The sequence below is a fragment of the Pithys albifrons genome, chromosome 4 (assembly GCF_047495875.1).
Source record: "Pithys albifrons albifrons isolate INPA30051 chromosome 4, PitAlb_v1, whole genome shotgun sequence".
In the NCBI taxonomy this organism is placed as follows: domain Eukaryota; kingdom Metazoa; phylum Chordata; class Aves; order Passeriformes; family Thamnophilidae; genus Pithys; species Pithys albifrons.
The window spans coordinates 22,700,996-22,722,453 of NC_092461.1; the positions used below are offsets into that span (position 1 = coordinate 22,700,996).

General features: G+C 40.9%; 1 protein-coding gene across 8 annotated transcripts in view; it reads right to left on the bottom strand.

The window, feature by feature from the left end:
• Nucleotides 1–21,458, bottom strand: part of IKZF1 (IKAROS family zinc finger 1) — an 81,902-nt gene that overhangs the window by 55,648 nt on the left and 4,796 nt on the right. Inside the window, exon 1 of one of the 8 annotated variants that reach the window (XM_071553642.1) lies at nt 10,042–10,259. The exons of 1 other annotated variant lie outside the window; for it this stretch is intronic. The gene's annotated coding sequence lies outside the window, so the exon portion shown is untranslated. Of the gene's footprint in view, nt 1–4,572; nt 4,915–5,612; nt 5,662–8,659; nt 9,269–9,519; nt 9,579–9,642; nt 9,664–9,710; nt 10,021–10,041; nt 10,260–21,458 lie in introns of those variants that run through there. 6 more of the 8 variants (XM_071553639.1, XM_071553643.1, XM_071553647.1 and 3 more) reach the window with 6 other exon arrangements.

The following is a 21,458-nucleotide window of genomic DNA, read 5'->3' on the forward strand; positions in this document are numbered from 1 at the left end:
CCATAAGCACTAAACAAATTCATAAAAGCAAAAAAATGAACTTTAAAAAATCCTCAAGGGTGTTTTGAATCTCTCCCAGAGGAGAACTGTACTCCTGTGGTGTCTGGTAAATACTAATAAAATCCCAGCTAACTTCAGCTTTGACTCTGTATCAGCAAAGAATACATGTTAGGACATCCTCCTCCCCTCCAGTTCTTCAAGAAGCCATGCATAGGTTTTGACTCTGAGTCTGTTGAAAGGTTTTTCACACTGGACTTGAGTGTAACACATATTGGGCTAAATTTTAAGTGCTAAGAGTAGAATTTACCCCTTTGCCTTTGGTATGAAAAATCTATAAATAGGAAACCACGTCCTGTTTTTCCTCCCTTTCCTTCTCTGTAGAATCAGCACAAACATTGTCACTGACTTCCCAGAAAACAAGAGAGCCCTATGTTTGGATATGAGGATTTGCACTAAAGCACCTATTTGTTATCAGTTTGCAAATTAATAAATCTTTACAATGATTTTTCTAAAAGAACAATATTTTAGAAATGTTTATGACATGAAACCCTAAACTACTGTCTGTTTTGGTTTGGCAAGAAAATGATGTCTTGCAATATTTTATTGTTTAAGTTTTACCTATGAATCAAATTTGTCACTAGCACAATAAGTGCACATGACTTCGTTGTCTTCAATGCAGTAGCATCTGTTTAGGTTATCAGCTAATTTAGGAGCCTGAATTTAGAAATCAAAAGCTGAGTGGGGATCTGACTGCATCCATCTCAAATGCTGAATGTGTGTTGCTCTCATTTATGGTAGGAAAGGGAGCAGCACCTGGGTAACAACAGATAATTCTCTTTAGGAATACAAATAGCTTTAAAGTTTGGCCCCTTATTACGAGAGATACAAAATAGGTTAAATTGCTTTTGAAATAGATAAAACTCTTTCTCCAAGGCTGTTCAAATAAAGAACTCTAATGTATACGTCCTCCTTTTCAGATTATGGATACCAGATTCAGAAATGAAGCTACCATAACCCTTTGGAAAAAGAATCAAATATTGCAACCTTTAGCTAATTAATAATCAACACACAAAACATGTTGATTTTGTTTTAAATACGGAAGCACCTAAGTGACCATGCCCACACAAAAATTTTGGTTTAAACTTAGTCAGCATTTATCCATGTTACCACCCTGTGTCCAAAGAAAATTCACATGTGACTGATTTCCCCCCCTTGCAGCTCTCTATACAATACAACTTGTGCTATGTCTTAATATATATCAAAATACATCCCGTGAATCACTGAGGTGCTTTTCTATTTATGCCTAATTTCAATTGCACCCAGAAATGGATTTGGGACATTTTAGAATTTCAGCTGTAAGTAGGAACCAGTCATTGCAAGGTGAAGATTTTCTAATATTTCAGAATACAGCAAATTAATTATTGCATTTTACAATGTAAATTCAAAAGTAAACCTCCTTGTCAAGAAAATGAATACTTAGCATTTATACAGTGCTTCATCAACTCAAATAAAGCATGTGTAAGCATGTCAGTCCTCCTACAAACCCTCCTTTCTTAGGATATTATAAGATCACATGACTGGGCCATTGATGTGATTCAATGGAATGACCTAATGAATGCCAGAGACAAGGGGTTTTTTTCCTCTTCTGTGTTTTCTAAGCTATGTATGTACTGACTTCTCTGAGACAAGATGGGCTCCACACTGAGCAGAACAGAACCTCGCTTGTGGTAAGGAAATTAAATCACGTGTTGACATTTGTGGAGCCACTTTGGACTTAGACCAGCACACCTAAACTCAGAGCTGTCTTTCCATCTACAGACAGCTCTACCTCTGGTGCTGCAAAGACTCCACAAATGTTCACCACATCCAGCTGCATCTTTCCTGACGATTTGAAGGTGTATTCCTGTTGAGCAGACAGAAAGGTCCCCGAAGACATGCTCCTGTCCTGAGCACACCCCACAGGGGCAGGTCCACTGCCATGAAACCTCAAAGCAGAAAACAAGCACTCACAAAGTCTTGTGAAGAGGGAAATAAACTTTCTACAAGGGACCTGGTGTTCTGCAGGTGTTTTTGCAAATGGAAAAAGTGAGGGGAAGATGCATTCCTCAGAGGTGGCAGCTCTGGGTTAACTGCAGTAGAACAAACAAATAAAGAGGCAAACCCCAGCCTCACTTCCACAGCCACCTTGGGGAGAGGCCTGACTTCACAACCCCTGCTTGTGCAAGCAGCCCCGTGGCAGGACAAGTGGCTGCTCGCACAGGTCACTGGAGCAGCTGGCCCTAACGCAGTGCTGGTGTGTCAGCATGTCTGGTCTCTGTGGCCTGTGACATGTCTCATTGGCTCCTCATCACACAGGCTGCAGCTTGAGCAAACTAAAAATCCAAACCAACAACCAAAACCATAAAACCCCAAACTGCTTTAAAACCTAAATTGAAGCAAAGCTCCTAAAATGGGTCCCAGATTCAACCGCCCACGCCTCATAAAGTTCAATAAATAAATTAATAAATCAAAAGGAGGCTGCAGCCTGAAAATCAGTAAACACCTATAGCCCTTAACGTACCTGACAGGAGAATTTGCACAATAAAAGCAGGTTAAGAGTAATTTATCATCATGTATGCGTCATCAGTCTTTTGGGGTTTAAGTTGGGAGCTTCATCTACCTGCAGAATGGTAGTACAGCTGCATTTCTATCTGCATCGGAGGGTCTCGACTTAGCAGAACGAAGCCTTTTGCATCCACTGATGTAAATGAGTATGAGGCAACAACCAAGAAAGGAGGTGAATAAAGATACCTTTGTAAAAGGATTTAACATTTAACTTTCTTTTAAACCAAAGACCTAATACATATGTATTTATAAACAGGCTTGTAACTTCACATGCGAACATGCTACATATGACTGAACATGCAACAGAAAGACGTTTAAACATGAAAAAAGGTAATCTGTATTGTGCACCAGTCTTCAAATGCTTGAAGAAATCCACTAGAATCCTACAAAATAGTTTTAATTAAAAGCATCCAATATCTCAGCAAGCAGATGATAATTAGCTTTATTATTGTAATTTAATATGCTACACTTCACAATCTCTGTGAATGACTCTACTTTAGAACCATTTTAATTCTATTTTTAATTTCCACCTCATCACACAGCTCAGTGTAAATAATAACTACAGAGGTGAGGGGTGGTCCTGTCTGACAACTAAAAACTGATAAGCACTTCCATGTCCTTCCATGTCTGCTTAAAAAAACAAACAAACACCTCCAGGTCTTTTAAAGGACTGCATTAGAACAGAAAAATGGTTAAAACCAAGTTGGATCAATTTCTCTCCTTCTGCACTAATTCTGTATTCAGCATCTTTTACATAGTCTAGGAAGATGTTTAGTTTATTCAGTCATTTCTCCATTCCTGCCCAGTGTAAATTCTGGTTAACTACACAAACTGACAATACAATTATGAGCATACAGTGAAATTTCAATGGTGAGCTCCTGTGAAGGAAGCACTGTAATTCAACACACAAGATTAAGAAAAGAACTTTGCTAACAGTGCAGATGTGAAACCTTTATAGATCTGGCACATGTAAAATTAATTTCCGTGTTAGTGAACAATTATGAGGGTGTAAAAAAAGTTGTCTGAAAGATCCTACATAATTCTCAGTTCTTTGGGGATTCTTTTTCAAAGCACTGACAAATAATAAAAAGTGCATTTTGTATCACGTATCTGTTTTCCATACATGCTCTTTTTAGCATTCTCCATGGCTGAGCTATATTCATGTAACAATTCATCGCTAAAGGAGATAATACAAAGAAATCCATTCTTTTATTGACTTTGTGTTCAAGTTACCAGATTTGATACCAATGTAAATATGAAAAAGTCTCTTTCTTCAAGTTTTCGAATTGCAACCAGAGTCATTATAAATCGTTTCCACAATATGAGAAAAATATGAAGGTAATTTTCCTAATTAGGGCCAAGTTTTATTAACTCATTAAACCCTGTCACCTTTATTCACTAAAACTCAGGCAGAAAAGTGGAATAAATTCACCATGACAAAGAAAATGCGCACATTTCCATCTTATAAATAAACTTGCTATAAAAGGTGAGCGGTGTAAATTAAGGCACTCAATCTAAGAACACAGCAGATTTTCAAGTGGGCAAATTGAGCTCTTGAATATTCTTCCAGAGCTCTCACTCCAGAGAAAGCAAACAGCAGATGCAAAACTGTACTTTTTGTATCTATCTGTATATGGAATTTAAAAAGTATTGGAGGTCCTCAGCACAGAACGCCACAGCACTTTATATCTAGAATTGTTATTGCCGAGTATCCCCAACAATGTATCAGTAGTCAATTTGTCAAAATTACAGGAGGTTTCAGCAACTCTGATGATGATCACAGAATTGCTTCATAATTTCCCTTCAAACTGTTCAGGCTGTTACGGATTATTAAAGGAATTACCAGCCTGGATAAGCATATTAGGGATCTGTGCGATTTTTTTACCCCCTTAAATAAACATTAAAAAACCTCCTAAAATTAAAATGAATTAGGAAGTTCCTCCACATTACATATTTGAGTTAACTCACTGCTTTTGCATGTATTTCGGATCCAATCCACTATGGACAATTCCAGCTTTTGGAACTTCTCTGTTGTTCTCAGTGAGTTGAAACAAGCATTAAAATGAAGCAATTCAGTGGTGAATCAGATTCCCCTTACAGAGCAAGTTTCTCTTTTACTGAGAAAGCGAGTGCAACTGGGATCAGAAGAAGTAATGTAAATCTTTCACATGAAATAAGCAAAATAAGCAAGAGATATGGACAGTTCCAATTGCTTTAAAAAATGATGTTTTCATTGTGACTGCTCATCAAAACCTTCAGTCTGAATGGTCTTTTGAGGCATTTATACAAGCACGAGCATTCCATGCAGGTCCCAAACCTGCGCTGTCCTATCCCAGGAACTTGCCACAGTACCAACAAAGCTAGGAACATCTTTTCAGAACTGGAATATGCTTTTTCAGCCACCACTCTGTTGGTAATAACCTGCTAGTGAAAAAGTCTGTAATCTCTTCTTGTTCACCAGCTTAAAGTGTGGAAGAAGGTGTGTCTAAAGGGGAAGGGTAAGGCAGAAGTTGTTGGGCTTTTAACAACGATGAATCACAATACCCTATGGGACTAACATAACCCTGTTTAAATTTAGGGAGCAAACAACACTCCCAAAACTGTAGTTAGGTTTATGTACAGATTACAGACAAAGGGATGAAAAGCCACAGCTGACCTCGGAAGGAGGGAGTTTCCCAGCTGAAGTCTGTCTGTCTTGCTGGATAGCCACCAGGGAGATAAAACTTCTGCAGCTACTTTGGATGAGTGGAAGGTATTTCAAGTTCAAAAATTGTCATAAAGCTGACAAGACTGGGGCTGTTTTCCTTGCTTCAGATGGCATCCACACTCATCTCTCAATGCTCTTCCCCTCCAGCGTTGGGGCAGGGTGCAAAAATAATCTTTGGATTACAGAAAAATTACCAGGGAGGAATAGGTTTTTCCTCTTTTGACTCTTGCATTGAGTTGTAAGCATTTAAAAGGCTTCCTAAAGAGTCACAGTCCCAGAGAAAAAAGATGAGAGCTCTTACCTTCCACTCCTCAAGTGATAAAATGTATTCCCTGTATCCTTCTTTCTTTCTGACTGATTTTATGCTTGCTGGAAAAGTGGGGTTTGTCACTTGGGAGGGGAATTCCAGGGGAGGCCACTACAGTGCCAGCAGCGCATCCTGACATATTCTCATAAGGATGAAAATTTTTTCCAAAAATCCCATTACTTCTACACTACATTCTCCTACTTTACTATGTTTTCTTTGGTCTAATTCTATTACTTTTAATAACAGTAGAAAGTATTGACTGGTCAAAATGTAATCAAGTGCATATGTGAATCTTGATCGAAAACCAATAAAATTCACTATGGACCCAGCTCTTCTTGCACATAAAATGGGGGGGTTGGGGGGGATGGAAATCCCACAAGTGTTCAGTGGAAGTTTTCCTGACAAAGAGCCACACAATTAGGCTATGATCCATGACTTTCGATATCCTCTGGACTTTTTAAGAGAACATTGCCAAAAACGATCTGCCAGAACAGCATAGAATTCATTATGCCCTTGTTTTCTGCTGCTGAAATACAGGCTGGACCCATTTCCTTGTTTTCTGCAAGATTGTGGCATTAGTGTAAGAAGTACCTAAGCTCAAATAAAATATGTCTGGAAATGTTTTTGGCTTCATTTTGAAGTTACCCAATTTTAATGATGAGAAAGAAGTTTTGCATTGCTGTAAAACTCTTTGGATTGATTCTCCAGTTACAATTCTGCATTGCTATGCAGTGGAAGTGGCAGGCAGACCAGGTTTCTGGTATTAAGGTCTACAAGGGAAAGCAAAACTGCTACAGTAATGCCAACATGGAGACTACTGCATGTTTTTACTACACACTACATGTAACAAAAATGACAAAGGTTCATGCTTATATGAGGAAGCCAGCAACCAGATCACTCCCAGAGCGAACACTGGCAGCTGGGAGCTGAGGTGGAAAGTCAGAGGTGCATGACAAGCTTGCTTTACCTGCAACTTCCGAGTTTGGGACCTATTAAAAATACACCAACTCAATTTGCTCACCTGAAATAAGCAGCCACTCTGAGAAATGCTCATCTGGGGTAAATGATTCACATAGGACCAGTGCCTAAGATTCTCCAGGTGCTGGGGGGATGAAGGGCAAAGAAACAAGAGTTCTTTCCCCTGTCTTCCCATCATTACATTGGCCCAGAGAGATTAGTGATCTCTGTACCTCTTTAAATACCAGTCCTTTCTGACCGAATTAGGACAGTTAGTACAATTCTATATTATGCCTCTGCATTCCTGTCATTTCACCTGGAAGCCACAGGCAGTAGGTAGAGGACTCTTGCAGATATCAGTGCATTGTGTTTGAAATCCTGGCTTCTGAGGACATCCAGCACTGGATTTCCATTGACTTCCAGCTGGTCAGTCTTCTCAGTTGGTGGATAAACCTAATTTCTCCTTGACTGTTTATCTCAAATTTACCTTATCATTATGGATCCAATTTCTATTTTCTTTATAAACTTACAGTATATCAAGTTCTGAGTTTTGTCTAATTTATTAAAAAAAATAAGAAAAAGAGCACATGGATAGTCACCAGTATTACTATTTGTGAGAAAACCCTCAAGGCTGGAAGCAAGTCTCAGATAATAGAAACACAAACTAAGTAAACTGCAGAGCTCTGCAGTATTTTGGACACTTCCCCCCCACAGTTCTACTAAGGACAGCTATGATAAGGACAACTATCATTTTAAGAGTTCTCGGTCCTGCACTTAGTCTACACTTAGTTTCTCATGTCCCCAGGCATCAAAGGCTTAATTAAGGGATAAGGCATGCAGACATTAAACTTAAACCTGGCAGAGCTTTTCTAGGAATTGAGCGGGCAGGGGACATAGGTCTGTGTAAGTGTTATATCCTCTACTTTTAATTCTGTTTTCAGACAAACATTTATGAGTCAAAATCAAAGCAGACCATGCCAATATAAGAAAGAAACTTCTGCATACAAGCAATGACACCTTTTGAAAAAGAGACACAGTACCAACTACTGTATGCTACTAATACATTAATCCATGAAGAGGAATACTGGGTGTAACATGAACAAATCCACTCTCACTTTTTGGGCTTAAAATTTCCCTCAGTAGAGAAGAAAACAAAACCCAAACAGTTTCCTAAGTGCAAAGATTTGGTTTAGAAGATTCAGAAGCAACTACAATTTCATATGAGAATGTCATCTCATCTTTCATTTTTCTATTTCATCAAGGCTCAACACCTTAAACTATGTGATTCACTAGCAAGGTGAGAGAGCAGTGCCAGAAGCCACTCAGAATGTGCCCCTGCTTAACTGATTCAGATAAAGACTTTCCAAGTATTTGAAAGGAATTTTACCACTTATTTCTAAATGCAGTATATTAATATGCTTTTTCTTTACATTTCAAAGATAATTTGTAATGCTTAATAGAGAATCATACTACATGGTACTCCAGTATGCATGTGAGTTCCAACTGATGTGAGCAGTCAACCGAAGCTAACAGAGTGCATCTTTTAAAGGATTTGGACCTTACAATCCATTACAGCTTCAAATTTTAAAATGAAAATATTAAAGTCTAGCATATGGGTTGCTAATGTGAATGCATGAAAAACAATCGGGGTTATCTATCTGGTTTATTTCATTTGGATTTTTTTGGGACATCTGGACAGTAAATGCATACGGATGTAGCTTTGGTCGCACACAGACATTGAAAAGAAAAATAGGTAGTCGGGAAGCTCTAATTCTAATTTCTGATCCCCACACAAAGTCCTTTGAAAACACTGCTTAAGCTTATATGTGTAGGCAGACTCAGTGAAAGGGAAAAAAAAAGAAACAGAAAAGAAAAAGTAAAAAGAAACAACATTATATTCCCCTACAATACTTTACATAGTTTAAGCCAGTGGTCATAAGTCTAGAAATTCTTACATCCCACAAAACATCACTTTTGAGATAATTTGCAATCACACTCTACAAAATCTTCTGACACAGTATTAGTAACTTTTAAAAATTCTGAAAGCAGAATACTTTGCACAACATCTGGCAGCGTTACCATACCTTCTAAACCAAGGTAGAAAAGTAATCCAAGAAGTAATCGGGTTTCTTGAAGCACAAAATTAAAAGTTTCCTTAGAACCGACTGCTGCAGTGGGAACTCGTTTCTTCACACACACAGTCTCTAGCTACGCACATCTTCTTTAACAACGATACAGAGCGAAACCGTCCCTTCACAGAGAGGGTAACTTTGCGAAGCAGGATGAAAGAGAACCTCCAGCTGTGACAGGCTGTATGGCAAAGAGGAAAACTTCTGGTGGCACCGCTATTCGGAAGTAGCAACTTCTCTAATGCCGTTCCCCTCAGGCACACTGGGGCCGCTAATTTTAATATTTCCTAATAGTTTTAACAATCTCCGTATCTGCCTCCTCTCTGCAAACTACAGGCACAAACAATTGGAACTCGAGCTTTGAATGAACTCGAGGCTGTGGCTGACTCGAGGAGGCGAACACACACCAGTCCTTAATTGAATCAATGAACACCCCCTTCGCGGGCAGCTCCTCCTGGCTACTCATGTCTGAAATTTTAAGGAAGCATCTAAAACGCCTGGATCACACACAAGTTGCAGCTCAGTGTTTTCAAATTAAAAAAAAAAAAAGAAGAAGAAAATAAAAATAAAAAAAAAAGAAAAAAAACGGGTGGGACGGCGAGGAGGAAAAGAAATGAACGGGATGGAATGGGATGGGATGGGATGGGATGGGATGGGATGGGATGGGATGGGATGGGATGGGATGGGATGGGATGACCGGGCTCCCCAGTCTCTCACTTAACATTACTGGCAAGCTCTCTTCACCCGCGCACCGCAGCCGCCCGGAGCTGACCCGCCGCTCGCCCCGGCGGCCGGAATCCCCCGCCCCGCGGTACCTGCTCCGCCGGGGCTGGGGCCGGGGCGGGTGGCAGCTGTGGCGGCGCCGCTCCATGTGCCGGCGCTGCCCCGCGGGCGTCGGCTCCGCGCCCGGTCCCTCCCCCGCCGCTCCCGCTCCGCACCCGCGTACGCCCCCGGTGCCTGGGATGGTGACGGGCGGGCGGCGGACCCCGGGACGGAGGAGCTTTACCTGGCGAGGTCCGTGCTCCCGGGGCGCCCCGCCGGCTGCGCGCAGCCGGAGCCGCGGGAGAGGGGCGCCGCCTCGCCGGGCGCTCCCGGGGCCGGGCTCATGCGGCGCCGGGGCTCGGGTCTCCCAGCGCGGCAGGAACAGCGATGTGGCCGCGAGTCACAGGTCGTCAGCTGCAGACATCCATCCACCTGTTAACGCTCCAGAGCTAAGGCCGAGGGGTCACATCATCCTCCTGTACTTCAGCGCAGTCATTCTCATCCCGTGCAGAACGCGTCCCGCGCTTTTTAAGGACTTGAGTTTTAACCACCGGAGCAGAACTTAAGTAACTTACTTAAAATTGATGGCAGAGACAGTCACTGAAATCCAGACCTTATGCTTCAGCTCAGAGGGCACGGCAAACGTTGATGGAAATTACTCATGCTTAAGAATTAAGCAGATGCACACTCTGTGGAGGATCAGGATCTCATTTTTTTGCTGTACTTCAGTTTCTCGTCTGCAAGATGAGGATAATACTACTCCTTTCTCACATCCTATCTTTATCTTTGCTTTCTATATGAGAAAATATTTAGGCCATAACTTTATGCATGTGAGTAATCTCATTGAACTTAAACTGGACAGTTCAGAGCCAAAAAGTTAAACAAACATGTAAGCACTAAAAAGATTAAGAGCTTAGAACACAAGCTCTTTGAAACTGTCTGCTACTTACTAAAAGTCTGCCCTGTACAACAAAAGTAGGTCTCCAAGGCTAAGCTGGGCTTCTTTTAGAATAGAAATGGTAGGGCTGTACCTGGGGATTTATTTCAGACACTCATTCCCCCAGAGAGGCTCTGCAGACGTGATTGCTGTGTGCTTCACAAGCTAGGGCAGTATCTGGGTACACTTGACATGAACAAGGTATACCTAGTGCTTCTCAGTTTTTTGATTTTTCACACTGCATCTTGAAAGAGATGCAGAACCCTCCTTTTACTATAACTTTTAAGTAGACTTTATGTATTTGATAGAGTTGAAACTTGGAGTCAAATTCTCCTCATATTTATTCCAGAAGACCCCCATGTCTTCCAGCAGGTTTGCATACAGGGAATCAAGTGCATTTGGTCAGTAGAATCACACTCTGACAGAAAAAGAATGAGATTTTAAAAAGATCTGCAAAAAATCCACAGAAAGGTGCCACCGTGTACTTAGCACATAGTACCTTTCTCCAGTAAATCACAAAGAGCTCAGCTTCAGCAGGACTGGAAATATAGGCAGGGAGAGGTTCACCAGATACCCTCTTCAAAAGTGGGAGCTGGTTGACTCAAGGGAACCCAGCAACTCTCCACAGATATGTGCATTTGGATATTGTGAAGTAAAAGGACTGACACTCCACTGAGGAATGGTCTTTCAGCAGCTGTTTGCTCCTCTCCTGTTCTCCAGCTGCCACAGGGCCCCTTTGCTCCAGCACACCAGGGGGTGACTGATTTGGCATGCATTTTTAAAGGCAGGTTTCACACTGCACAAACCATGATGTCTCATTAAACATTTGATAGGAATTTTAAGATCAGAATTGAGCTGCTAGACATGTGTGAGCTGAGCCTGCTAAAGTCAAATCTTGTGTGATGTAAAGGATCTTCTGCAACCCACTGAGTTTAGGTTTGTTAACAGCTTGTAGGAGCTCTCTGTGCTTAGTAGATGTTGTGGGAGATCCTTTCATGGCTGACACACCAGAGAAGAACCAGCAGTACAGCCACTGCAGCACTGGGCTCACTGGTGGCAGGCTGCTCTCATGTACAGCAAGTTCCTTGCTGGGAGAGCAGCAGTGCGCAAGTTTGAAGGGAGGTTCACTGGCCCAGTGATGCTTATCAAGCCCACAGCTACTTCAAACAGATCTGAAAAGGGATAGAGTCAGATAGGCACTTGTCTGAGGAGCCATATCCTACAACCCTTTTCTTGCAATACTTCCACTGACATTATTGGGAATTTTGGATGAATCAAACTGCTTTGTAAGGTAGAGCAAGGTATGGCAAAAAAATGAGTGTCCTTATAGTTGTCTAATTCATTGCCAACTGAATCATATGACAGGTGAAATCTCCTAAAGAGACTTTTCGATTGCTATCAGACTTATTGTGGGAAGCATCTAACAAGGCTGGCACTGTGAATGGTTTCCTTCAGATTCGTTCTTAAATACAAACAAAAAACGCTACTGCAGGAGATATTGTATTTCTACTGCTGTGCATTATCATTTCCTATTTATTGCTTTCCTACAGCAGTCTTACCAACCTGAATCCTCAAAATGGACAGCATGCCCCATTCATTCTGGTTCAGTCCATTACCAGGCAGGTGCTGATAATTAAATACAAAAGTACAGCAGTAAAGTTTTGCAAAGTGCAACAGTTGGAGTGGACTAACCATGGACTTCACACTAAACCATTGGTTGGCAGATATTTGAAGACAACAAAAATAACACACATCACTGCTCCAATTCTACATAATGTCTAACATTTAATAGATCTTTGTTTAGAACCTTTGATCCATTAAGCTGTAGTCTAAGACTTTTCAATTTAAGAGGAGAACTCTGTCACCTCTTAGCAAAGCTCTAATGCTTTATCTCAAAAGCATCTCAAAATTCCATGGTTTCCTTTCCCTACACATCATGGGAAATACCACCTGTGCTACTGACATATAAATAGAAAATATCACCATCAGAATTCTTTTCTTACCATCAATCTGTTCATGTAGTTTTCCTCTGCACTGTCACGCTGATTTCTCAGGCTCTGTTGGAACACATTTACTACTCACTTCCCTCCCACCTTTCCTTACATTTTCTTCCCACTGTCCTTTACTTGATCTCTGCCATTCTCGTTTCTCATTTATGTATAACCATTTCAGGCACTTGCCTCTTGGCTTTTCTCCCATGTAACTTTTCTTCACTAACTGACCTCCCCGAACTCAACTACAAGTCTCTTGCTCTCTCCAGTCTGTGTATTTTTCACTAACTTCTACTATACTGCTGTTTTAAGTCACCTGTGTACAATTAGAAAGCCTCCCCTTATAGATTTTGTCCCTCAGCCTCTTCATTCTTTCTTTGTGAGCTGCTTACCAAGATGCCAGAGAAACTCTTAATGCTTTATGGACACTAACACAAACACAAGATAAATATTGCTGAAATAATGCAAGGAAATATGGATGCCAGATGATCAGGTATGTGAGATTTTAATCTGTATGTAAGTGAAACAAGAGAATAACTAACAGTTTGTCTTAAATGGCTTTGTTAACTTCTTTCCCTTTTAGGAATAGTAAATACAAAGAGAGGAGAGTTAGGTTTTTTGTGGTTTTTTGTTTGGTTAGGGTTTATTTTTTGTTTATTGTTTTTTAAGGTAGAAGAATATTCTACAGTAAGGAAATGTATAGACTGAATGTGACTGCAGGCATTTTTGTCATCAAAGAGGGGTGCATATCGTATGACAGTTGACTGACTGACTGACTGACTGATGTGTAACCATGACAGTGAATCACATTTGCTGGTCAGTAAGGAGCATCTCAAGTTTATATGTATTTATGATTTTAGTGGAATTAAACACTCTGGCTGTGGGTGTACACATGCACACATACATGCACACAAGCACAAAACACTTGGGAAGGGGCGCACCAAAGATATCATCAGTCCCACACATTCTATCATATCACTGTTTGGAAAGCATCACTTCTAAAACTTCCTGCTCAGAGTCACATCTGGACCAAAGCTAAGCACAGACCCAGGACAAATTCAGGATCTCTCACTCACATCCAGCCTGTTATCTCCTTGTGGCGCTGACAGATCTCTGGCATTTTTGCTTGGATGGCTTTGGTAACCTGAAGGATCTTTTGGAGGAACAATTCACCAGTGGATCTGCCTACAGGACAAGTACGGCAGAGACAGGAACCAGACAGACCAGCACTCCATTTCGTAGGGTAGACACACTGTAATTATTACTAATTATGTTTGGGTAGTGCACAAAGGTTCTGGTTCATAGGTCTCATCACAAGCTGTTGCTGTTTTCTCAGGTAACATGAATTTCCTAGTGTGTTGAAGAAAATGGGGCATTCCTAATCACAGGTTAATCGGTCTTTCAGGGACTTGGTTACATACAGTAATACCTTGGTGTCAGAGGTGGATAGAAAGACATAATTTCCTTCTACAATAAGAAAGTTCTGACTACAGAAGAATAAGACATTAAAGTCAGGATAGAACTAGTGAGTTGCAAGGACCACACTTCTTGCTTCAAAGACAACCCAGGAATTACTCTGCATACAAAAACATGACATGTAGGATTTAGTTTAATGTAACTGAAACCAAAAATCTGTTTCTCTGTTTTGAAATACTCACTATTGCCTATGGAAAAAGTCTTTCAGCTTTAGCTATTTTAATTGATAAGTCTAGTTTATGCTTCTTTTTTTGTAACTAGTTTTATATTGAACATACATATAAAATTCAACTTCCATTTACATCTGGAGCCAGCAACTGAAGCCCAATAGTTACTCTAGATTTCCAACAAAACTGTGAACAGAAATGCTTTAGTAAGAGTTACAAATGTAAAATGATTTGTGTGGTGAAGAGGAGACTGAGGGGAGACTGCATTGCAGTTCTACAACTTTCTAGTGGAAGAGGAGGGTCATGCAATCTTTTCTCTGTGGTGACCTGAGGGAATGTCCCAAAATTGTGTCAGGGGAGGTTTAGGTTGGATATTAGGAAAAGGTTCTTCACCCAGAGGGTGGTTGGCTGCTGGAACACCCACACTCCCCAGAGAAGTGCTCACAACACCAAGCCTGACAGAGTCAAGAAGTGTTTGGATGATACTCTCAGGCACATGCTGTGACTCTTGGGGATGGTGCTGTGCAAGGCTAAGGGCTGGACTCAATGATTCTTGTGAGTTTCTTCCAACTCAGCATATTCTGGGATTCTGTGATTGTCTTACTTAAAATTCCTCAGAATAGGACTGCAATAATTTCTATACTAGTACATATCCACAAGCTTTACAGAACTCTTTGATCAGACACGAGGGAAAACATGCAGATTCCAGCACTGGGCAACAAAGACAGCAAAGGGACTAGAACACGTCTCCTGTAAGGAAAGGCTGGGGGAGCTGGGATTGTTCAGTCTGGAAAAGAGAAGTCTCAAGGGGATCTTAGTGTCTAAATACTTGGTGGGAGGGAAGGAAGAAGAGGGAGCCAGGTTCTCCTCAGTGGTGGCCACTGATAGGACAAGAGATAATGGGTAATGGAAATTTCACTTGAACACAAGGAAGTACTTTTTTACTGTGTTCAAACATTGGAACACATTTACCAGGGAGGTTATGGGGTCTTCATCTGTAAAGATATTCAAAACCCAGCTGGACTTGGTCCTGGGCAACCTGCTCCGGCTGACCCTCTCTGAAGTGTGGTTTGGTCAAGAGCCTGTGATTAGAAAAAGCACTCATATGTTTTCCAGACATCATTAAATTTTGAAAGAGAAATGTCCTAAACATGTTTATACTTCTGATCCCCTCCAAACTTACGGCTGCACTTCAGTTTAAATCTCTCAGCTCATTTTGGAAAAGTGGGGTAAAACTTTTCTTTATGTACATGTCATGGGTTCACCTAGGTGGGCCTAGATTTGGGCTCTGGAGTTTGGACTAGGCCGAAGCTGTCAGCTGACTTGAGCTGGGCTGAGCTAACAGCTGACCTCTTCTAGCCAGTTATTTTGTATTCCATACCACATTATGACATCATCTCCAGGAAAGTAGGAACCAGTGTGGGAGTGGTTAAGGCAGTCGCTTCTCAGCCCTCCTCTGGGGAGGACGCACGATGCTGTCCCAGGGGGGATGGAGAGGACCAGGCCCACCACTGGCTCACAGGGTATCTCAGGAAAGTAAATTGTGTTGTTCTGGGTCTTTCCTTTCTGCTTGGGTTTGTCTCCCTGGGGAATAAGCTTCTTCTTAAGTAATGTGTAGTTAAGACAGTAGAATTTGTGTGTTCGTTAAGAAGTTGAGGTGGGGAACTTGTTGTTGTAGACTTGTGTGAGTGTATATTTGTACTCTCTTCTAATTGTCTCTTTCTTTCTGTGAAAAATATATGTAGATTTAGTATAAAGCAGTTTGAAGTGTTTTTTTCCTTTCCCCTCTCTTTTCCTCCCTTTCCCTGGTGTTAGGAGGGAGGCTTTTCTCTCTGTGCTTGGGGGGGTTGGCAGTTGCTTATCTCAAACCAAGACAGTACAAAAGAGGTTGAATTAAGAGGGCTTTTCACCCTTCCTTTGGCTATCCATTGCATGTGAAGTTCAAAGAATTTGGGGTTTGGGTTTTTTTTTACACATATTACATGGAGGTGCTACAGCTGTCTGTTTACAGGCTGAAGACTGCAGTCGCTAAGACCTAATATGAAGATATTCCTGAGCCTAGTCAAATACTTGATCTGTTTCACGATCAACACTGTTAATGAGGCATTTCTCCACTAATAAAGTTGTGTAATAACTGACAAACATTTCTCTTGAGAGACTACTGGCAAAATTGATCCTATCTGAGAAGGTAGCTGGAAGTAGGAAAAAGATATAGGTCCATTTTTGCTTGGCCTTAATCTTGACTTAATAAGGAAGACATTAGAATTTTAGAATGATAGCTCATCATTTCGAATGGGCAGCTCATCTGCTTCCTCCACTACTTGTATGGTTACTCACTAAAAATTTATACGGATTGATTCAAAAACTTAAAAGTAGATATCTGTTGGATTTTCTGGCAAAGATGAAATGAAAGAAGTCTGTTGCTATTTCAGTGCTATCTACTAAGGAGTGGGAAGCAATGGAGAGTTATGTTAATGAACCAGTGTACTGGTCATAGAGGTGTACTTTTCATTTTCTTTTAAATTCATCTCTTAAAGTCTCTGTTATTTTTTTTCACATCACAAGCACTAATGAAATCAGATTTTCTAGAAAGAGCCTAAAATATGTTACTCTTGATTTTTAGAAAGAGTAAATTATTAATAGTACTGCTAATACTTGAAGGCTTGATCCAAATTTACTGCTCACAAAATCTTCAGTAATAAATCCTAATTTTCCCAAGTTTATTTATTACTGATAAATATTCAGTGAAGATTTCTTAACAACTGCATTGCATGGTGCTTCCTCATTCTATTGTCTTATTTGATTATGTGAATCACGTGTTTCTGAACTGCCCAAAAGTGGCAAGAATATTCCACATTCTAGTGAATCTAATATTCATTCCAAAAGATATTTGCTTTCATTGAACTTTTATTTTAATAAAATTCAGTTCAGCTTTACAATAAGTACACTCATTTGGCCCTAGAAAACAACAGTGGTGCCTGTGAGGTCTGCTGTCTTCAATGGGCCTTACCTTGCTCTGGAGACTGTCCCTGTGTATAGTTAGTTGTGAGTTTTAACTTCTGATACTTGCTGTACAAAGGTGCCACATATCCTGTGTCTGGAGAAACAAATCCATTTTAAGTATGCTTGTCTTTGTGCCTTCCTATTCCAATGTATTTCAATATAGCTGAGGATGTACATCTCCTCTCTGGATTATTTTATTTATAGTTAATGAAGACAGGTATGTGGCCAAAGTGTCATTGTAGTCAGAGTACCATTGTGATCTCTATCACTTGTTCAAAACCCTTTTTGTTTAATAGCAATTAAGAGTTCCTGTTAAGAAATCCAAAGAGGAGCTGTCTTCTATCTATAACAAACAGAGCAATAAGGAAAGCCCTGGAGATTACTGGTACAGTCTAAGCAAGAGGTTTAGACAGTGTTCACTGTGCAGTTTTAAGTGAAGCATTCAGTCTCTTTGTGCCACAGTTCCTTGAAGAAAATTTCACAATGATATTCAGAGAACACCATAAACGTTTTGAAAACTTCAGGAAGTGTGATAAAGGATTCCATTGTAAGGGCATGTCTGCAGGGCAGACTGAAGGTTCTCTGCCTTCATATTATGCTGGACTGATGACAAGCTGTGAGCTTGTGATGGATTAACCTTAGCTGGCTGCCAGGTGCCCACCATGCCAGTCCCTCACTCCCCTTCCTCAGCATGACAGGGGGAGACAATATGATGAGAAAACTCATACATCATGAGAAGGACACAGGGCACACTCACCAACTACCATGATGGGGGAAACAGACTCAAATGGGGGAAGTTAATTTATTGTCAGTTAGTAACAGAAAAGGATAGTGAGAAATAAAACCCCCTTGAATCTAAAAACCCCTTGAATCTAAAAACCCCTTCCATCCATTCCCTTCTTCCTAGGCTCAGCTCCACTGCTGACACTTCTGTGTCCTCACCCCTGGGCAGAGCAGGAGGATGGACAATGGGGCTTGTGATCAGTTTATAACACTTCATCTCTGCAGCTCCTTCCTCCTCACACTGTTCCCCTGCTCTCGTGAGGAGTCCCTTACATGGAGGGACTTGATGAGCTGCTCCAACATGAGTCCTTCCCATGGGCTGTAGTCTTTCAGGAACTGACTATACCAGCTTGGGTCTGCCACTGGGTCACAGTTCCTGCCAGAAAACCTGCTCCAGTGTGGACTCCTCTCCACGGGCTGCATTTCATTTCCTGCCAGGAGCCTGCTCTAGCATGGGCTGTCCATGAGGTGCAGCTTCCTTTGGGGCACATCCACCTGATGTTGCGTAGGGTCCTCCATGGCGTGCAGGGTGGATTACTGCCCCACTGAGAACCTCCACGGGCTTCAAGAAGACAACCTGACTCACCATGATCTTATCCCTGGGCTGCAGGGGAATCTCTCCTCCAGTACCCGGAGCATCTCCCCATCTCCTTCACTGGCCTGGGTGCCTGCAGGGCTGCTTCTCTCACATTTGCTCACAGCTGCCATGCAGCATTTTCAACCCTTTCTTAAATATGTTTTACTAGAGCTGCCACCAGGACTTTTGATGGCCTCGGCTTTGGCTGGCTGGAATTGACTCTGTCTGACCGGGAGCAGCTCACAGAGGGCCTGCAGCTTCCCTGCTACTTTGCCATGTAAACCCTCCTGCTAGCTTGAAGGTACCAGTGCAGCTCTGCCTGACTCCCAGTGTAGGGCAGCTTACTCCAGTGGTTGCACAGCACAGGTAGGGAATATCATATCAGTTCCCTTCATCCAGGTGCAGGCATGCCCATTGGGCAGGTGAGCAGCTTTATGAGCCTGGATCCTAAAAAGCTGTATTTCAGATTATTTTTATTATTTGCATTACCTGAAAACAGGCAGATGCCACTCAGGGTCTAGAACTCCATCACTTGTGGTAGTTTGCAAACAGTTCATGGCCTATATTGAGTCAGACAATTGATAACCAGCAGGTACACGCAGTTCAGGGAACTGAAGAGGTGAGACCTGATCAGGCAGATAAATAGGCCAGGGTTTGAAGTACAGTATCACTGTAGCTGTTAAGATGTTTTCTATTACTTGTATAGTTTCTGTTACCCACAGCTAAAACCAGGTTCAAGCGAAAAAATAAATTTTCTGGGATAGTACACACAGACACAGCCTTCCCAGCTCTGCAAGAGGAAAGAGATGATTTCCAAAGAGAACGAGTAAGCTGGGAAAGTGATCCAGGATATGAGACCTTCCCAGCAGAAGCACAGTAAGTATTAGATTAAACCAAGGATGGAGAGCCAGGAGCAGATAAAAAGTTCCCAAACCACGATGTATTCAGCATTTTGAATGGAGATGGACAGGAGAGGACAAGCTTGTCTCTGACAAGAGTGAGAGACAAGGTGAAAGGTGACTGAGGCACAAGGTGATGAGAATTTAAACACACATTTCAGCTACAGGCAAGCTTAGGAATGTCCCACCTGGGCAAAGCCATACAGAAAGCACCCACAGTTCATTCGCTAAAGGAGGATATAATAAAGGTGATTTGAAGGGAGGGTCACCTTATTTATTCTGGTCCGAAGGAACATGTATTATACATTGTTATTATGGTGATGGTCATGTCCAGAATGCACATTGACTGTGTAGGTGTCACAGCCTCCCTTTGTCCCGTGCCTGCCCCTTCCCTGGGTGTGTCCTTCATGGGCAGCACCTCAGGAGATTCAAGATGAAGATGGGTGATATTAGGGTGAAATTAGCCATAAAGAAAACATTTAAATAAAAATGATTAATCCAGTGTTACAGCTATTATGGGACAGAAAAGAAATGTCAGAGAAAAAAAATGTGTACCATGACTGCCCCATTACACTATAATTAGTTTATCTTTGTATAATTTATGGTTAGCTCTATGTCATTGAATTCCAGCCAGAAGAAGCCCCTGGCCTGCAGCAAAGCTGCAAGAGAGAGAATCTGATGATGCCTGGATTGTATAGAATTTTTAAAGCTTTTCTGGAAACTCAGATGTACTCCATCCTTGGAAATTAAAAGGAAACAGCTCCTTCTTGTACAAGCTGATTGACATTGAACTAATTATAAGCTAGGCACCCAAATATCTTCAGATATTTATGCTTAGATTTCCAATTTTATCTTGGTACAGGTAAATACTTTTAGGAGGAATTTGGAGTATTGCTCACTGCTTATATCATATAATCAGTCTAGTGGCTCTTGATAGGCATCATCTGAGATTAATGAAAAGTATTACTTATCTCAAGGGAGGTGAACAATTATTCTTTTTCTGGTTCTCTAACTCCTTCTTCCCTTTAGAGACTAATATTTGACTAGAAAAATAATCATTAGGAAAGTTTATACTGTTAGATGGAAATCTAGCCCTGTTACCTGACTTAATGACACAAACATCCAGTAATATGTATATATTGATGCCTTGAAGTGAATACCAGGATGTTTTGTCCTGCAAGGTAAATATTGATCAACATGTACAGTGTATTTTCCCCTTGGATCAATATGGCTGTTTCTTCTTAAATCAATAAGTACTTATTCTTACACAAAAGAAAAGTTTGTTTCATAATTGGATAAAAGTGGGTATATAGCAAATAACACTTTTCATACTTACTGCCAACAGTTGTGGGGCTCATGGTTTTTTTTAAAAAAGTCAGACTGGTCATGTAAAATGCTGCATATGAGGTTCAAAAAATACTATCGCTTACATCTGCTGAGCTAAGTATAGTAAACATCCACATATATGACCCAGTTTTTTAATCAGAACAGTGATGCTTGCTGAACTCATCTGAAGCAGTCAATATTCCACATTAATTTCTATGCTTTTTAATTATTTTTAACTTGTTGGAGTATTTCTTTGTCTGTATGTTTGAAAAGCAGGCACGAATTTCCAGGGAATCCTGGGGTGATATTCAAGCTCTGCATCCTAACTGTGGTTCGTTGCAATTGGTAGCCTGACTTTGAAATAAGACATGAGAATCTGACCATAGTTTCAGAACTTCAGCATTTTCATAATCTGCAAATTTTCATATTTTTCCTTTTAATTGCAAATACATGTTGAAATTATTTAACACAAAAGCTTTTGCTGATGCTTTGTTGTTCTTGTCATTGCCTCTACAGGTTAAAAGAAAAAAAAAACAACAAACAAAAACAAAATAAATGCCAAACTTTCCACTCCAAAACATAAATAAATTCCACACTTGCATAATGCAAACTAGCCAGGTATGAGAGTGCTAATAGGATTGATTCTAAGTGAGAATTTGGCCTAGTAGATCTCGGACTGAAGATGGTAACATTTCAAGAAAAATTCATAGAGAAACAAAGTTAGAAATTAAATATACAAAATCAAACAAACTAACAGAATCCCTGTATGTTCATTCTCTCAGTGCCTTTTCTTCAGTGTAGAATTCAGGAAAGAAAGAAGTATGAGAAGCACT